Below are 20,575 nucleotides of genomic sequence, written 5' to 3' on the forward strand. Positions count from 1 at the left end.
GAAGTAAAGAAAATATACCAGCAAATAAAAAGAAGAACAAGCGAATGATAATTTTTGTGAAGTTACTTTATAGTTGGTGATGATATTGCCGGGCAACGGCCCCCGAAATCCTTCCTCATACTTGTGATCTGCGTTGGGTTTTCCGTGAAGACGAACGGGTAATTGCATTACAATACGAGTAGGTATTTTCCTTAGTTAAGAAACCAAGGTTTATCGAACTGATAGGAATATCAATCCAACCATCCTCAGCAGCTGCACACAAAAGAGCAAACAACTTGCACCCAACACAGGCAAGAGGGTTGTCAATCCCCTTAATCTCTTTATTTTCAAGCAATTGAGGTGTGTAGATAATTGTAAATTGCAATGTAAAATAAAAGACAACTAAATTCGACAATGTTAAGATAATTTTTGTAAATATATAAGTGAATATACCCGGGGCCATAGTGTTCCCTAATGGCTTCTCTCATGAAAGCAACATACGATGGGTAAACAAATTACTATTGGACGATTGATGGGCCGACTCCTTCCTGCACCTACTATTATTACTCCACTTCAAGAGCGCTTTTATGCTTGCCTCTCTACGTATTAAGTTCATGACATACGTAGTAATGCTTGGAGAAGGATGACATGATGTAGACAAAGTAAACTCAATCAGTATGAATAAAACCCAGCGTTTTATCCATAGAAGGAACAACACAAAGACGTATCTTGTCCCCTTCTGTCACTAGGATATAGGAACCCGTCAGGTTGAACCCACTAAAATGCACCCCTCTCACTGAAGAACTATCAACCTACCTAGCCAAAGCAATTCAATAGATCGAAGAGATTTGTGAAGCTATGATGATCATGCAATTAAGAATCATAATCATCAGAGATGACTCAAATACTTTTCATGAATAATCTAAACATAAACCCACAATTCATCAGATCCCAACAAATGAACCATACAAATGTATTACATCAGATAGATCAAAGCAAAGATGTGGTGATCATTGTATTGAAGATCAAAAGAGAGAGAGAGATAGCCATATAGGTACTAACTACGGACCCGTAGGTCCATGGTGAACTACTCACACATCAACATGAGTGATGGAGATATTAACCCTGGGTATACCAAAAGCGAAAGTTAGCTCTCTCCAAGACATTTGGGTCCGCTTGCCCCCCCGGGTGAGCAAGCGATAGTCGGCCCGCTCGCCTACACGCGCCCAACCAGCTGGCGATAGCTAGCCCGCATGGCGAGCGCACGCCAAGCCGACTGGCCGGATTCGGCCTGGCCACCTGGTGGTGGCCGGCTCGTGTCCCATCCGTCCGTATTCCCATATAAAGACAAGAAAAGACGAATGATACACGGGCTCTCGAGGCAGCAGTACGCGCTGACCTCCTCGGCGTGGCCATGGGCGCAATGATGAAGGGGTCAACGAGGCTACAGGGCGCCAGTCGCCATCGAGGATGACCGGGCGAGACGACCATGTAGCCATGTTCCCCCTTACCTGCTCCCTGACGAGCCGACGTGTTAGCCGCTGATGCACATGGTCGGCGGGCCCCATGCGAGACAAGTCCCGACAGCCGGCGGGCCCCGCAGCCAGTCGGAGAGGCTGGCAGCCGCCCCCACCTCTTGTCCTACCCTTACCACTGTACACCTCAGGCTACACTATAAAGCCTCCCTTTAGTGCTCAGAGAGGGGCACCCAAAAAATGGACACACACATACACACTAGAGAAATACCACGCACCACTGAGGCACCGAGACCGACAACTAGAGCTTCGTCTCCCTCCTCACAAACACCTCAAGGAGCACCATTTGTACCGTGATTCCCATATAGTCACACATGCAGGACTAGGGGTTTTACCTCACCGGAGGGCCCTCACCCTGGGTAAATCAACGTCATGTGTGTTGTGCCTACACCCGATCCCAGACGCCGTCGGCGCCCATCATCCCAAAACCACGAACTAAGCCACCCTCTTGTATCTGTCTCGGAAATACCCTCACAGTTGCCGCCCACCATGGGGCCGGCAGCGACACCGGCTGGAGTAACGTTCCGGGCGAGACCCTTCACCCGTTTTGATGAGCATGTAGCGCATGGCTTGGTCGTGCACTACGGCGCACTCGACTGTGTCAACGACAATGCCTATCGTCTCGAGGACGCGTACTTCCCTGTTGATGACTCCATCATCTCCTACGGCTCGCACCGCAACTATGTTGTGGTCGTCGCCGACAGCTACCCTACCGAGGTGCTCAGCTGCGACGAGCTGCCGCCATCCAGTGACAGTGACCTCTCCGACAACATCGATAATCTGTGCTACCGTGTGGGGGTGCTCACGACCACCTCGCTAGGCGGCGCATCCGGATACCGGACCCTGCTCCGTATGGCGGTGTACACGCTCCATGCCCCCATCCGTGCGGTGGCCGACTCCGTGATCACCACCCAAGAGCTCGACGGCGACCGCCTATAGCTGCTCCATGAGGCGGAGGCGCTGGAGGCTACCCAACGCGAGTTCGAGGCCACTCGGCGTAAGTTCAACACAACCCATGGCTTCACGCCGGCTACCCCCGGGACCAGCGTGATGGTGTACGCGCGACACCGCCGAGGCGCCGTCAGCCAGGAGCTGGTCGGCGACCACCCCATCTACGATACCCCCGTCAAGAAAATGCGAGGTGCGTAGGCCGCCATCAGCAAGCTGGAGGGGCTCGAGGGTCCGGCCCACGACGCGCAGCAAGAGCACATCCGCGTCCTCATAGAGGCCGCCAACACACAGCAGGTCTAGCTGGCACAATTGTCCTGTGACCCGGTTGGCTCCCGTTCAAGGACCTACGACGTCTCCTGCCAGCCCATAGTCGGCCGATAGGAGACGAACCAGGTATCTTCGCCTGCCAACGCCCACCCCCACCGTGGTAGCCGACAGGCGGACAATCAACGCCGACCGGACCGCAGCTCGTCGATTGTCGATAGCCGCGTGCGGGTGCCGGCTGGCCAGCGCGACCGCTAGTCAGCACGAAGAGGCTGGCGCTAGGAGCGCGATCGGTCGACGGCACCTCGCGCGCCGGCGTCCAAACTACTCGGCACGCGCCAGCTTGATGACCAGGATGCTCATTTCTGCCTGGAGCGCCTCGCCAAATCTTGCCCGCCGAGGAGCAGGGCACTGTCGGCCCGCCGTGTTTCGAGCGTGCATCTGATACATCCCAAACGTATCTATAATTTATGCTTGTTCCATGATCTTTTGGGTGACATAGTTACATTTTTTGCTACACTTTTACATCATTTTACACATATTTGGACTAACCTACTAACTCAGTGCACCCAGTGCCAGTTTTTGGCTGCTGATGTCTTTTTTTAGGGGCTTTTACCCAATTTTCCGAAGCCCGAAATATTTCGAGAAAAATATATAAAAAATCAACATAACTGAAGCTTCCAAATCACCGAAGATGGGCCAAAGGGGGGCCAGGGGCCGCCCAGGCGACCTCCCAGCGCGGCCTAACCCTTGGCTGCGCCCACAGGCCGCCTGGGTGGGTCCCACCTCTTCTTACGCCCTCCATTGGCCTATGTTTACTCCTCCGAGAGGAAACCCTTTCATGACATCCAGAATCACGAACTTCTCCATCATTCCGCCGCCGCAACGCTTCCGAGATCAGGAGCGTGAGGAGACCTCTTCCCGGCACCTTGCCGGAGGGAGGATTGACCTCCGGGAGCTTCTCCATCGACATGGACGCTTCCCGGACGTGCCGTGAGTAGTCCTACTTGGACCATGAGTCCATGACCAGTACCTACGTGATGTCTTCTCTCCAATCTTGTGCTTCAATGGTTAGTCCTTGTGAGCTGCCCTACATGATCAAGGCATCTATCTAATTCTCATGCTATTGCTATGCTCGGTTTGTTGGGATCCGATGGATTATGAGATTATGTTCAGATTGTTATGAGTTATATATTATATTATCCTTTTATATTATGTTCCTTAGTGATTCATGCATGTTCTCCGTTGCTATCTATTGCATTGGCCGATTAGTAGATAGTAACTCCAAGAGGCAGCGTTATGCATGATTGTGGGTTCATGACTGTCGATATCTAGCTTGAGTGACAGAAACATGAGACTAGGGGATGTGCTGTTGCCACCAGGGATGAAACAACGGTGCTTGTGACCACGGTTGCAAGGATTTTTTTACCTTACGCATAGTTTGTTAATGGAGTTGTCCGTTGCTTTGAGTTTACACTTTGGGTGGGGCTCGCAACTTAATACCAACGAGATGTTCTGGATAGATATCTCAAGGTGGATGATTAGTAAGTAGATGTTGATGAGTAAACAGTCTACTTGTCTTGGCATACTATCCATTAGTATTCAGCCTCTAACTTTCAAGTAGCATAATTAGCATTGGGGTGCGTTTATAATTCTGTCAATTGCCCGAGAGTAATTTGTTTACCCAAGCATAGTTGTTTATCGTATTTTGGGAGAGAGACATCACTAGTGAACATCATGTGACTCCGGTCCATATCACCACCATTGCTTACACCTCCATCATTTACTGCTTTCATTTACTTTACTGTTGCAATCACTATTACTATACCCGCTTGTGTTTTGATCCTTGGCAAACTACAAGGCCGGAGAGATCGACAAGCTCTCTGTACTCGTTGGGAGCAAAGATATTTGTTGTGTGTGCAGGTCCACTTCTTCTGCTAGCGCCAGGGTGGGAGACACCTACTTGTTGATCCTAGGAGTCCTCTTGGTTCGATAAACCTTACAGTCTCCGTGTAAGGGAAAACTTGTTGCTGACTACATCTCAACCTTCCACTTGGGGTAACCAACAAGGAGCAAGAAGTATATACATCATCTTGTCATCAAGCAAAGTTTTCTAGCGCCGTTGCCGGGGACTCTAGTCTTCAAGATAGGGGAGTTACACGCTATCCTTTACCTTTGCTTTTTAGTCTTGTTAGTTTGCTTTCTAGTTTTTTGCTTTAGAGTCCTATACCAAAAACCACAAAAAATTAGTTGCTTTGTTATTGCTTGTTGCGACTGCTATGGGTTCCACTGAGAACACCAAGTTGTGTGACTTTACTAGTCACAACAACAATGACTTCATCTGCACTCCTATTGCTGCTCCCGCCACTGGAGCCACGTCCTATGAGATTAAACCTTCTTTACTCAACCTTGTTATGAAAGATCAATTCTCCGGTGCTTGAGATGCTGCTGCTTTGCACTTGAAAGATTTTGTTGAGCTCCGTGATATGCAAAAATATAAAGAAGTAGATGGTGATATTGTTAAACTTAAGACTTTTCCTTTCTCCTTGAGAGGAGGAGCTAAGGTGTGGCTTCAATCTTTGCCTAGGAATAGCATAGATTCTTGGGATAAGTGCAAATATGCTTTTACTCGGAAGTATTACCCGCGTGCTAAGATTATCCATTTAAGAAGTAACATTATGAATTTTGGATGATTGGATAATGAACATGTTGCTCAAGCTTGGGAATGCATGAAATCTCTTGTTAAGAATTGCCCTGCACATGGTTTGACTACTTGGATGGTTATCCAAACTTTCTATGCAGGATTGAACTTTACCTCGCAGAATCTGTTAGACTCGGCCGCGGGAGGAACCTTTATGTCAACTACACTTGGTGCTGCCACAAAGCTATTGGATGAGATGATGACAGATTATTCTCAATGGCACACTGAGAGAGCTCCAACAGGTAGGAAGGTAAACTCTAAGGAGGATATATCCTCCCTTAATGATAAGGTTGACATGATCATGAGTTTACTCACTAAGCAAGCTCCTATAGATCCTCATGATGTTCCTTTAAATTCTTTGGTTGCTCAAGAAAGAGAGCAAGTTGATGTTAATTTTATTTCTAGGAACAACTTCATTAATAATGCTTATAGGAGTAATTTTGGTAGCAATCCTAGACCGTTCCCATCCAACAACTATGGGAACAACAACAATTATCCTAGCACCAAAAACTCCACTTCTGAATTAGAGAGCATGCTTAAAGACTTTATCACTTATCAAAAAGCCTTCAACAAGAGTGTAGAAGAGAAACTAGAAAAATTAGATAGTCTCTGTTTGAAGGTGGACAACATAGCTCATGATGTAGAGATGCTTAAAATTAGAACTTCCCCCCTTGAGGAAAGGAACACCACACCCATGAATGCTATCCAAGTCCAAATTAATGAGAACATAAGAATGCTAGAAAACTTAAAGAGAGATGGGCTAGAGAAAAACAAGATGAAGATAGGGTTAAGAGCCTTCCTACACACACTACCATTGCTACTATACAAGTTGTTGAGGATCTCAAAACTTTTAGTACCCATCACACTCCTAGTCCCAATGGACCTATTAATGGTGATGCTAATACCTCAACTATTGGACAAGAAGGTCCTTTGAATTTAGAGACTACCAAAAGAATGAGCTTAGATGACATTACTACCACTTTAATTAGTGGTAGTAATCTTGATTTTAACAATTGTAGTCTTTCCGAAGTTATCACCTTTTTTCAACGAATGGCTAAAGACCCCCACACTAGTACACTTAATATTGCCTTCGCCGAGCATATTACCAATGCTCTTATCAAATCTAGGGAGGATAAGCTCAAGCTAGAGACTTCTATTCTAGAAAACTAGAAGATGGTTGGGATCCTATGATCAAGATTAAATTGAATAATATCTCTTGCTTTGTTTTATGTGATGTTGGAGCTAGTGCCTCCGTTATGCCCAAAAGAATGTATGATATGCTTGATTTGAAACCTTTTGATCCATGTTCTTTTGGTATTCGTCTTATTGAATCTTTCGTAAAGAAACCTTTAGGGAGAATTGATGATGTGCTTATTGTTGTCAATGGTAATTATGTGCCCGTTGATTTTCTTATTATGGACATTGAGTGTGATCCCTCATGTCCAATTATTTTGGGACATCCTTTTCTCTGCACCGTTGGTGCTATCATTGACATGAAAGAGCGGACCATTAGATGCCAACAATGGAACACTTCCCTCGAAAGAATATTAAGTTACCTGATGAGTCTGTCATTCGGGCAAGTTATTCTTATGGACTTGATAAAACTTGATCTTTTTACATCATGCCTAGCTTAAAGGCATAAAAGAAAACACTTGTTGGGAGGCAACCCAATTTGGTTTTACTTTCAGTTTTAGTGGACTTGATGTGTGTTACTACTGTAGCAACATCACCGTATATTTATTTTTAAGCTTTGTGCCAAGTTATAGCCTCCGATTGCAATAAAGTTCAAAAATTGTGACATGCTGTCCAGAAACAGAGTCTGTCTGCTTGACGGACAATTTCGCCAAAAATCACCATATCATCTTTTTGATTTGAATTGTTTTGAAAGCATGCTCTATATAATTGGCTTTCTGGCATCTGTTCTGAGTTTTTTGATTTGAGTTGCAAAAGTGCCCTGAATAAATTATTTACTACCTCTTGTTCTATTTTTCACATATTCTGACATGTTTTGCGTTTTCATCATTTTGTAAATCTTAATATTTATTTTCCTTTGAAAAAACCTTTTGGCAATCATGAGAAACAATATATTTTCATGAAAATCATTATTTCTAGTAAGTAATAAATTATTTTATTAAGGGTACTAAGCACTCTAATCAGCTTATGATGAGTTTCGTATGAAGGGAGTTTTGAAGTATGCGATGGAAGATGATGATAGAAGATCCAGGAGTGTCAAGCGCTCAAGCTTGGGGATGCCCCCATGCACACCCAAGAAATATTCAAGGCGACTCAAGCATCTAAGCTTGGGGATGCCCCCGTGCATCCCCTTCTCTATCAACAATCATCAGTTCGTCCATCTCCATGATATATTTTTATCACTTCATATGTTCTGTGCTATGCTTGGAGCGTCCCACTCTTTAATTTTTAGTTTGTTTTAGTTTTTCTTGCTGTTCATAACAAGTCGGAACCTAGCCTACCTTGTGTGGGAGAGAAACACGCTCCATTCCACTCTAGAACACAACATAGGTTTTCATGCTTATCTTTTTTGTGTGTTCTTTATCTTTTTGTTGCTACTGTCATGCCTAGCTCTTATTTTTCATTCTTATCTTTTCAAGAGCTATTATTTAGGTTGCTTTCGGAACTCTCTTGAGTTATCATGCTCATCTTGTTTAGAGAGTTGGCTTGTTGCACTGTGTTGTGTGTCTTGCATGGGTAGGTAATTGAGGTTGCTATTTAAGTATAGTAGTAACTTGCAATAGTTTTGAGGTATTGATTTGAGTAATGATTGGACTATTGGTGCCAAGAGCTTGGGCCTATTAGTGATAGGTGTCGTATTTTGGGAAATACATGTGTTTTTCAAAAACCAAAAATTAGTTGAGAACTCTAGCTACTAAATCGATCGCTAACCTCTCGAGAGGGTGGAATATATAGAGTACCCTCACATTACCATGAGTCGAGGATGCGCAAGGATAACCAAACCCCCAAACACTCCTCCTTGGAGTACTTGTATCTTTGTGAATTTCCTAACTAGATAGAGAGGTAGCGATAATAAGCGTATCAGTTCTTCAGACTAATGTGAGTATTTGATTGTTGGCACTTCCACCATCCATATTTTGCTAGCCTCTTCGATACCGTGCATTGCCCTTTCTCACATTGAGAGTTGGCGCAAACTTCACCGGTGCATCCAAACCCATGACATGATACACTCTTTCATACATAAGCCTCGTTATATCTTTCCTCAAAACAGCCACCATACCTACCTATTAAGGCATTTCCATAGCCTTTCCGAGATACATTGCCATGCAACATCCACCATCTCATGACTTGATCTTCATGTCATACATGCTTTTGCTTGATCGAGGAGCCGCATGCTAGTTGGGCCTTGCCCTTATTACTACTTGCTACAACCACAGAAATCTTCTGTCATCTCTTGAGCTTGCGTTGGTTTTTCCCTTGAAGAGGTAAGGGCGATGCAGCACATGAGCAGTAAGTATTTCCCTCAGTTTTAGAACCAAGGTATCAATCCAGTAGGAGAATCGCGTCAAGTCCAGAGTACCTGCACAAACACAAAAGAGCTTGCACCCAACGCTATAAAGGGATTGTCAATCCCTTCAAGATTGATTGCAAAGTGAGAACTGAAGGCAGAAAGTGCAATGAAGTAAAAGTGTAAGGCTGAAAATATGATGTGAAGTAGACCCGGGGGCCATAGTGTTCATTACAGGCTTCTCTCAAAATAGCAAATATTACGGTGGGTGAACAAATTACTGTCGAGCAATTGATAGAACCGCGCAAATTCATGACGATATCTAAGGCAATGATCATACATATAGGCATCACGTCCGAGACAAGTAGACCGATACTTTCTACATCTACTACTATTACTCCACACATCAACCGCTATCCAGCATGCATCTAGTGTATTGAGTTCATGACGAACAGAGTAACGCCTTAAGCAAGATGACTTGATATAGAGGTATAAACTCAAACCAATGATGAAAACCCCATCTTTTTACCCTTGATGGCAACAACATGATGCATGCCTCGCTACCCCTTCTGTCACTGGGTGAGGTCACCGCACAGTATGTACCCCAAACCAAGCACTTCTCCCATTGCAAGAATCATAGATCAAGCTGGCCAAACAAAACCCACAATTCAAAGAGAATTACAAGGATATGAAATCATGCATATAAGAGATCAGAAGAAACTCAAATAAGATTCATAGATAATCTGATCATAAATCCAAAATTAATCGGATCTCGACAAACACACCGCAAAAGAAGATTACATCGGATAGATCTCCATGAAGATCATGGAGAACCTTGTATTGAAGATCCAAGAGAGAGAAGAAGCCATCTAGCTACTAGCTATGGACCCGTAGGTCTATGGTGAACTACTCACGCATCATCGGAGAGGTCATGATGTTGATGAAGAAGCCATCCGTATCCGAATCCCCCTCCGGCAGGGCACCAGAACGTGCCCAGATGGGATCTTGCGGAGACAGAAGCTTGCGATGGCGGAAAAGTATTTTCGTGGCTCTCTTTTTTTTCTGGGATTTTAGGGAATATATAGGCGAAAGACCTAGGGCAGAGGAGGCCCAGGGAGCCCACAAGCCTGGGAGGCGCGGGCCCCCCTGTCCGCGGCTAGGGGGCTTGCGGGGTCCCTGGTGACCCTCTGCCTTGGTTCTCAAGTCTCCCGATCGTCTTCTGTTTCGGAAAAAATATTTTTGGAAGTTTCATTCCGTTTGGACTCCATTTAAAATCCTCCTCTGAAAAGGGTAAAAAACACGGAAAAACAGAACTGGCTCTTGGGACTAAGTTAATAAGTTAGTCCCAAAAAAGATATAAAAGGCATACAAAACATCCAAAGTTTGACAAGATAATAGCATGAAACCATAAAAAATTATAGATACGTTGGAGACGTATCGCTACTACATGACACGCTAGTATCATTGCATCTCCTGCTACACTAACAGAGGCATACATTTGCATACATCATGACAGTTTTCACTTGTTTTATGTTGAGGCTTCTTATAAAGTGTGATGATTTTCCCTTTTATTCTTGTGAAACATAGAGTGTTGCCCTGAAGAGAGGAAAAGATCCCAAAGAGGATAAATGAAAAGATCCCAAAGAGGACAAATGAGAGATAAAAAGAAAGAGCCAAAGAGGCCATGAAAAAAGAAAAAAAAAGAAAAGAAAAAGAAAAAAAGAAAAAAAGAGAGAGAAGGGGGCAACACTACTATTCCTTTTGAAAGATCCACACTCGTACTCCATTGCTATATTTGTACTACATAGAGATTATTGTTCATGCATAAATATGTGGGGACGCTTACACTATAGAACTTGGCTTGCATATTCCAATGACGAGCCTCCCCAAATGAGCTCTAGGTCTTCGTGAGCAAGCAAGTTAGAGGCACCCCCACTAGTTTCGTTGGAGAGCTTATGTTAGCTCATATGTGGATCCGTTACATGGAAATCCCTATCCTCACATCATAGATATCATTTGGCTTTCTCTCGCCTATGGTTGTCCTCATTGATGTGAGCCTTTCACTCCCTTTTTCTCTTTCTTCCCCATCATTATTCTCTTTGCCATCCTAAGTGCCAACATATCTTGATTACGCTCATCCATTGCATGAGCGCTCAAAGTCGAAAGGGAGAGGATCATTTTGACATGTGCCTGACTAGTGGTCCGGGGATGAGTCAAAATAAGATTCCGAAGGAGACCAAGTGTGAAATTTTAGTAGATTGAGTTCTCGATTAAAAAATATTTTATGCCCTAAACCCATCTCCCACTTCTTGCATGCAAACACCATTTAGAGACATTCGAGTCAAGGACAGCAAGAATTCTTGCACCTTTATGTTCTTATTTTGCTAGTTTCAATACTAGATATAGACTCTTGCTTGTTATTGTCTTTACTTGAATTGCATATCTCAGTTGCTTTACTTTGAAGTTCTTATATGTGTGTTAGCATGTCACCACAGAAATTATTGTGTTATCATTTATCTACTCGAGGACGAGAAAAAATTAAGCTTGGGGATGTTGATACGTCCAAAACGTATCTATAATTTCTGCTTGTTCCATGATCTTTTGGGTCACATTGTTACATGTTTTGCTACACTTTTATATCATTTTTACACATATTTGGACTAACCTACTAACTCAGTGCACCCAGTGCCAGTTTCTGTCTGCTGATGTCTTTTTTGCACGGGCTTTTAACCAATTTTCCGAAGCCCGAAAAATCCCGAGAAAATATATAAAAAATCAGTGTAATGGAAGCTTCCAGATCACCGAAGATGTGCCACAGGGGGGCTAGGGTCCGCCCAGGCGACCTCCCGGCGCGGCCTACCCCTTGGCCGCGCCCAAGGGCCTCCTGCGTGGGTCCCACCTCCTCTGATGCCCTCCTTTACTCCTCCAAGAGGAAACCTTCCATCAAATCGAGAATCGCGAATTTCTCCATCGTTCCGCCGCCGCAGCGCTTCCGAGATCGGGGGCGTCAAGAAACCTCTTCCCGGCACCCTACCGGAGGGAGGACTGACCTCCGGGAGCTTCTCCACCGCCATGGACGCTTCCTGGACGTGCCGTGAGTAGTCTTCCTTGGACCATGAGTCCATGACCAGTAGCTATGTGATGTATTCTCTCCAAGCTTGTGCTTCAATGGTTAGTTCTTGTGAGCTGCCCTACATGATCAAGGCATCTATGTAATTCTCTTGCTATTGCTATGCTCGATTTGTTGGGATCCGATGGATTATGAGATTATGTTCAGATTGTTATGAGTTATATATTTGATTATCCTTTTATATTATGTTCCTTAGTGATTCATGCATGTTCTCCGTTGCTATTTATTGCTTTGGCCGAGTAGTAGATTGTAACTCCAAGAGGGAGCATTATGCATGATTGTGGGTTCATGCCCCTCGATGTATAGCTTGAGTGACAGAAACGTGAGACTATGGGATGTGTTGTTTCCACCAGGGATAAAGCAATGGTGCTTATGACCATGGTTGCAAGGATTGTTTACCTTGCGCATAGTTCGTTAATGCAGCTGTCCATTGCTTTGAGTTTACACTTTGGGTGGGGCCCGCAACTTAATACCTGCGAGATGTTCTGGATAGATATCTCAAGGTGGATGATTAGTAAGTAGATGCTGATGAATAAACGGTCTACTTGTCTTGGCGTACTGCCCATTACTATTGAGCCTCTAACTTTCAAGTAGCATAATTAGCATTGCGGTGCGTTTATAATTATGTCAATTGCCCAACTGTAATTTGTTTACCCAAGCATAGTTGTTTATCGTCTTTTGGGAGAGAGACATCACTAGTGAACATCATGTGACACCGGTCTATATCACCACCATTGCTTACACCTCCATCATCTACTGCTTTCATTTACTTTACTGTTGCAAACACTATTACTATTCCCGCTTGTGTTTTGATCCTTTGCAAACTACAAGGCCGAAGAGTTGACAACTTCTCTGTACTCGTTGGGAGCAAAGTTATTTGTTGTATGTGTAGGTGCACGTCTTCTGGTAGCACCAGGGTGGAAGACACCTACTTGTTGATTGTAGGAGTCCTCCTGGTTCGATAAACCTTACAGTCTCCGTGTAAGGGAAGACTTGCTACCGAGTACATCTCAACCTTCCACTTGGGGTAACCATTGAGGAGCGAGAAGTATATACATCATTGATACGTCTCCAACGTATCTATAATTTTTGATGGTTTCATGCTATTATCTTGTCAAAGTTTGGATGTTTTGTATGCCTTTTATATCCTTTTTGGGACTAACTTATTAACCCAGTGCCAAGTGGCAGTTCCTGTTTTTTTCGTGTTTTTGACCCTTTTCACCGGAGGATTTTAAACGGAGTCCAAACAGAATGAAACTTCCAAAAAGATTTTTTCCGAAACAGAAGATGATCGGGAGACTTGAGAACCAAGGCAGAGGGTCACCAGGGACCCCACAAGCCCCCTAGCCGCGGCCAGGGGGCCCGCGCCTCCCACTCCTGTGGGCTCCCTGTGCCTCCTATGCCCTAGGTCTTTCACCTATATATTCCCTAAAATCCCAGAAAAAATCACGGGAGCCGCAAACTTCTGTCTCCGCAAGATACCATCTGGGGCACGTTCTGGTGCCCTACCGGAGGGGGATTCGGATACGGAGGGCTTCTTCATCAACACATGACCTCTGCGATGATGCGTGAGTAGTTCACCATAGACCTACGGGTCCATAGCTAGTGGCTAGATGGCTTTTTCTCTCTCTTGGATCTTCAGTACAAAGTTCTCCATGATCTTCATGGAGATCTATCCGATGTAATCTTCTTTTGTGGCGTGTTTGTCGAGATTTGATGAATTGTGGATTTATGATCAGATTATCTATGAATCTTATTTGAGTTTCTTCTGATCTCTTATATGCATGATTTCATATCCTTGTAATTCTCTTCGAGTTGTGGGTTTTGTTTGGCCAGCTTGATCTATGATTCTTGCAGTGGGAGAAGTGCTTGGTTTTGGGTTCATACCGTGCGGTGACCTCACCCAGTGACAAAAGGGGTAGCGAGGCACGCATCATGGTGTTGCCATAAAGGGTAAAAAGATGGTGTTTTCATCATTGGTTTGAGTTTATCCCTCTACATCATGTCATCTTGCTTAAGGCATTACTCTGTTCGTCATGAACTCAATACACTAGATGCATGCTGGATAGCGGTCGATGTGTGGAGTAATAGTAGTAGATGCAGAAAGTATCGTTCTACTTGTCTCGGACGTGATGCCTATATGTATGATCATTGCCTTAGATATCGTCATGACTTTGCGCAGTTCTATCAATTGCTCGACAGTAATTTGTTCACCCACCGTGATATTTGCTATTTTGAGAGAAGCCTCTAGTGAACACTATGGCCCTCGGGTCTACTTCACATCATATTTTCAGCCTTACACTTCTACTTTTTTGCACTTTCCGCCTTCAGATCTCACTTTGCAATCAATCTTGAAGGGATTGACAACCCCTTTATAGCGTTGGGTGCAAGCTCTTTTGTGTTTGCGCAGGTACTCTCGACTTGACGCGATTCTCCTACTGGATTGATACCTTGGTTCTCAAACCGAGGGAAATACTTACTGCTCCTGTGCTGCATCACCCTTTCCTCTTCATGGGAAAAACCAACGCAAGCAAGTCTCCGTCAACGTGTCAATTTCTAGCGCTGTTGTTTGAGAAGTAGCAATCATCTCGTCATCAACATCCTCAAGGAGCCTTTCCCCAAGGGCTTCACCTTCACGCACGATACCCCCAAGTACACTGGCTCAACCAAGCCCGAGGATTGGTTGACCAACTACACCACCACCGGCGATGTCAACAGCAACAAGCGAGTAGTAGTACGCTACGCGCCCGTCATGCTGCACAGCTCGGCCGAGACCTGGCTTAACAGCCTGCTGGCCGGCAGTGTAAAAGGCTGGCTGGACTTCCAGGAGGCATTTCTGCGCAACTTCACTGGCATGTACAAGCGCCCTGGCCGGCCCCAACAGCTCGTCCTGTGCGTACAGGGCACGACCGAGCCACTCCGCGACTACCCCACGCGATGGACCGAGCTGCGCAACTCTTGCGAGGGCGTCCATGAAGTACATGCGATCCAGTACTTCATCGATGGCTACTGAGACGGCACCCTCCTCAAGCGCAACCTCATGCGCCGGGAATCCTCAACCCTCGCGCAATTAATGGCCATTGCCGACTAGTACGTCGTGGCCGAGTCTTCCATGAAGCTCCCAGTACTCGTTGGCGCGGCCAGAAGCCGACCATGGCCAAGCCGGCTGCTGTCCCGATAGCCATACAATCCCAGTCGGACCAGGGCAAGTGCAAGGTCGACCAGCCGAACGCCCGCCAGGGCACCCGACAGGTCGCGACCATTGAGGACAGCGGCATGGCTGACGACCAAGGCTCTAGCCGGCGCCAACGCACCAACGAAGGAAAACAACCATCGTAGGCCAAGTACACCTTCGAGGCCATGCTCGATGGGCCCTGCAAATTCCATAGTGGAGCCAAGCCGGCGACGCACACCGCTCGCCAGTGCAGTTGGTTCACCAAGGTCATGCATGGTGAGGTTGCGCTGCCCGCGCCAATGGAACCTCCGACGCCTCCCGCTCCAAGAGTCAGGGGGGCCAACTACGAATACCCCTATCAGGAGGCGACCTACCTCATCTTCAGTAGTGAGTATGACGACAATTACAGCCAGTGCAAGTGCGCGCTGGAGGTTAACGCCATCGTCCCGCCGGTCCCCTGGTACATGCACTAGCCGGACAAGCCGATCACCTGGGCCTGCAAGGACCTTCCGGCTGTGATGCTGACGCTAGGCGGCTATGCGTTGGTCCTTGACCCCATCTTCCTCTCCCGGCGGTGCACGTGCCGCTGCACATGGGTGCTCGTCAACGACGGTAGCAGCATCAACATCCTCTACCGCGATACCATGGAGAAGCTCAGCATTCTAGAGTCTGAGCTCTAGGCGAATCAGACGGTGTTCCACGGCATCGTCCCCGGCCACTCTTGCTCGCCGATGGGCTAGGTCCGGCTGGACGTGTTGTTTGGCTCGTCGAAGAACTTCTGCCAGGAGACGATCTGGTTAGAGGTCGTCAACCTCACGAGCTCCTACCAGGCCATCTTGGGCCGGCCAGCCCTGGCCAAATTCATGGCAGTCCCACACTATGCCTACCTGAAGATGAAGCTTCCAGGTCCACACGGGATCATAACCGTCACTGGCAACTACAAGAAATCGTCCAAGTGTGCTCTGGCCGGCTCCAAGCTGGCCGAGTCACTCGTCATCATCGAGGAGCGGCGACAGATCAACCAGCTCGTGGCTCTCGCCCGTGAGCCGGTGGCCATGCCCGAGCCCAAGCTGAAGCAGCTGACTACGGAGGTCCGCTTCGAGCCGGTCACCGGCAAGGACACCAAGTGTCTCCCTAGACCCGACCGACCCCACTGGCAAGTACGTCCTGGTGGGGGCCGGCCTTAGCGACAAATAGGAAAGCGATCTCATTCACTTCCTCCGTGAGAATCGGGATATCTTTGCATGATCCCCAAAAGACATTATGGGGATCCCGAGGAAGTTCGCCGAGCACTTTCTCCATGTTCGGCCGGACGCAAAGCCGGTCAGGCAACCCCTGCGCCGCTTCTCCGAGGAGAAGCGAAAAACGATCGGTGAAGAAGTTGCTCGGCTGCTAGCAGCCGGCTTCATCATGGAAGTCTTCCACCCGGACTGGTTGTCGAACCCTGTCCTAGTGCTGAAGAAGAATAAGACTTGGCGCATGTGTAATGAGTACACGAACCTAAACAAGGCATGCCCCAAGGATCCATTTGCTCTGCCCCGTATCGATAAGGTGATCGACTCGACGGGCGGCTGCGAGCTGTTGTCCTTCTTGGAAGCCTATTTAGGCTACCACCAAATCAAGCTAGTTTCGGCCGATCGGATCAAAACAGCTTTCATCACACCCTTCGAGGAGTTTTTCTATATTACGATGACGTTCGGGCTGAAAAATGTCGGCGCCACGTTCTAGCACTGCATGTAGTGATGCCTCTACAGGCAGCTTGACCGCAACATACACGTATATGTAGACGATGTTGTGGTCAAGAGCAAAGAAAGCCGCACCCTCCTGGACGATCTCAAAGAGACATTCGTGAGCCTGCGCGAGTTCAAGATCAAGCTAAACCCAGAAAAGTGTGTATTCAGCGTACCAGCCGGCCAGCTCCGCAGATTCCTTGTTTCCGAGCGAGGGATCGAGACCAACCCGGAGAAAATTCGGTCCATTGAGCGGATGGCTCGACCGGCTGACCTAGACGGTGTCTAGAAGGTCACTGGATGCCTCGCCTCGTTCGGCCGCTTCATCAGCCGGCAGGGAGAGAAGGCCCTCCCACTTTACAACCTGCTCAAGAAAGTAGACGGTTTCTTCTGAAGCGACGAAGCCCATGAGGCCGTGCGCGACCCCAATAGCCAGCAGACAAAGAACCGATGTTGCTCTAAATCGCGGCAACCAGCCGCATCGTTAGCATGGACATGGACGTCGAGCTCTCAGAGCGAGGCTGAGCCTAGCCGGTCCAACGACCGGTCTACTACGTGAGCGAGGTGTTGTCGGCATCCAAGCGAAACTACCCGCACTACCAGAAGATGTGCTACATTGTGTTCCTGGCGGCCCGGAAGCTCAAGCCCTACTTCCATGAACACCCGGTCACGGTGGTATGTGTTGGGAAGGTTGCATGGGAAACAAAAAAATTCCTACACACACGCAATACCTATCCATGGTGATGATCATCTACGGGAGGGGAGAGTGAATCTACATACCCTTGTAGATCGCTAAGCGGAAGTGTATATAACGCGGTTGATGTAGTGGAACATCTTCGCGATCCAAATCGCAGCCCGTCCCGTGATCTCATCACGATTCATCTTGTGATCCCATCTCGACCCATCCCGATCTAGAGCCGAACGGACGACACCTCCGCCTAAGAACCGTCGAACTAGACTAGAGGAGAAAATGATCTAGATGAAGTAGAGGGAGCACGTGGCAATTAGGGTTAATCCCTCACCTCTAAAACCTCTAGTATATATAGGAGGAGGGGAGAGGAGGTAGCCTTGGCCCCTAATACAAGGAGAAGGGGTTGGCCGAACCCTACAAGGAAGAGTCCACCTTCCCACAAGGGAGGTGGACTACTTTGAGAGGACTCCTCCTTCCTTTTCTTTTAAATGACTTTTCCCTTTTATGTCCACTCCTAGCCGCATGGGATTCTGGGAAAGGCTTAGGCCAGCCCCCCAGGGGCTGATCCACCTCCCCTCATAGCCCATAAGGCTCTTGGGTCGTCACACCCCTCCCGGCGGCCGCCCCAGCAACCTTGCGACACTCCCGGTACACTACCGATGAGCCCAAAACTTTTCCGGTGACCAAAACAAAACTTCCTATCTATCAATATTCACCTCCAGACCATTCCGGAGCTCCTCGTGACGCCTGGGATCTCATACGGGACTCCGAACAACTTTCAGTTACCAAAACCTATAATTCAACTATACTGAAACGCCACTGAACCTTAAGTGTGTAGACCGTGCGGGTTCGAGAACTATGCAGACATGACCTGAGACACTCCCCGATTAATAGCCAATAGCGGGACCTAGATGCCCATATTGGATACTACATATTCTACAAAGATCTCTATCGGTTGAACCTCTATATCAAGGATTCAGTTAATCCCGTATGTTGTTCCCTTTGTCCTTTGGTATGTTACTTGCCTCAGATACGATCGTCGGTATCTCCATACCTAGTTCAATCTTGTTACCGGCAAGTCTCGATACTTGTTCCGTAATACAATATTCCGTGACTAACTCCTTAGTCACATTGCTTGCAAGTCTTGTTGTGATGTTGTATTAGCGAGTGGACCCCAAAATACCTCTCCGTCACACGAAATGACAAATCCGAGTCTTGATCCACGCCAACCCAACAGACACCTACGGAGATACCTCTAGAGCACCTTTATAGTCACCAAATAACGTTGCGAGTTTGATATAAACAAGGTATTCTTCCGGTGTCCGGAAGTTGCATGATCTCATGGTTATAGGAACAGATACATTGACATGCAGAAAACAGTAGCAATAAACTGACACGATCATATGCTATGTTTATAGTTTGGATCTTGTCCATCACATCATTCTCCTAATGATGTGATCCTGTTATCAAATGACAACACTTGTCTATGGCCAGGAAACCTTGACCATCTTTGATCAACGAGCTAGTCAACTAGAGGCTCGCTAGGGACAATGTGTTGTCTATGTATCCACACAAGTATTTGAGTTTCCAATCAATAGAATTCTAGCATGGATAATAAACAATTATAATGAACAAGGAAATACAATAATAAACAATTTATTATTGCCTCTAGGGCATATTTCCAACAGTCTCCTACTTGCACTAGAGTCAGTAATCTAGTTCACATCACTATGTGATTGTACTGAATCTAACACCCATACAGTTATGGGGTTTGATCATATCTTGCTTGTGAGAGAGGTTTTTGGTCAACGGGTCTGAAACTTTCAGATCCGTGTGTGCTTTACAAATCTCTATGTTATCCTATAGATGTTGCTACCACGCGCCATTTGGAACAATTCCAAATGACCGCTCCACTATACGAATCCGGTTTACTTCTTAAGTCCTGTGAATTAGTGTCAAAGCTTGCATCGACGTAACCCTTTACGACAAACTCTATTATCACCTCCATGATCGAGAAAATTCCTCAGCCCACTAGTTATTAAGGATAACTTTTGACCGTTGTCCAGCAATCCATTCCTGGATCACTTTTGTACCCCTTGACAGATTCATGGCAAGGTACACATCAGGTGCGGTACACAGCATAGCATACTATAGAGCCTACGGCTAATGCATTGGGGACGACCTTCGTCCTTTCTCTTTCTTCTGCCATGGACGGGCTTTTGAGTCTTTCTCAAATTCGCATATTACAACACAGCCAAGAACTCCTTCTTTGCCGATCTATTTTGAACTCCTTCAAAACCTTGTCAATGCATGCATTTCATTGAAAGTTTTATTAAGCGTCTTAATCTATCTCTATAGATCTTGATGCTCAATGTTCAAGTAGCTTAACCCAGGTTTTCCTTTGAAAAAATCCTTTCAAACAACCCTTTATGCTTTCAAGAAATTCTACATTATTTCCGATGAACAATATGTCAACCATATATACTCATCAGAAATTCTATAGTGCCCCCCTCACTTCTTTGGAAATACAAGTTTCTCATAAACCTTGTATAAACCTAAAAACTTTGATCATCTCATCAAAGCGTATATTCCAACTCCGAGATGGTTTCTCCAGTCCATAGAAGGATCGCTGGAGCTTGTATACTTGTTAGCATCCTTATGATTGACAAAACCTTCTGGTTGTATCACATACAACCTTTCCTGAAGGAAACCGTTGAGGAAACAATGTTTTGACATCCTATCTGCAAGATTTCACAAATAATGCATCAATTGCTAATATAATTCCAACAGACTTTTAGCATCGCTATGAGTGAGAATGTCTCATCATATCAACTCTTTGAACTTGTCGAAAACATCTTTGTGATAAGTCGAGCTTTCTTAATGGTGACTTTTCACCATCATCGTCTGTCTACCATTTAAAGATCCATCTTTGTTTAAT

Source organism: Hordeum vulgare, chromosome 3H (genome assembly GCF_904849725.1).
Source record: "Hordeum vulgare subsp. vulgare chromosome 3H, MorexV3_pseudomolecules_assembly, whole genome shotgun sequence".
Taxonomy (NCBI): domain Eukaryota; kingdom Viridiplantae; phylum Streptophyta; class Magnoliopsida; order Poales; family Poaceae; genus Hordeum; species Hordeum vulgare.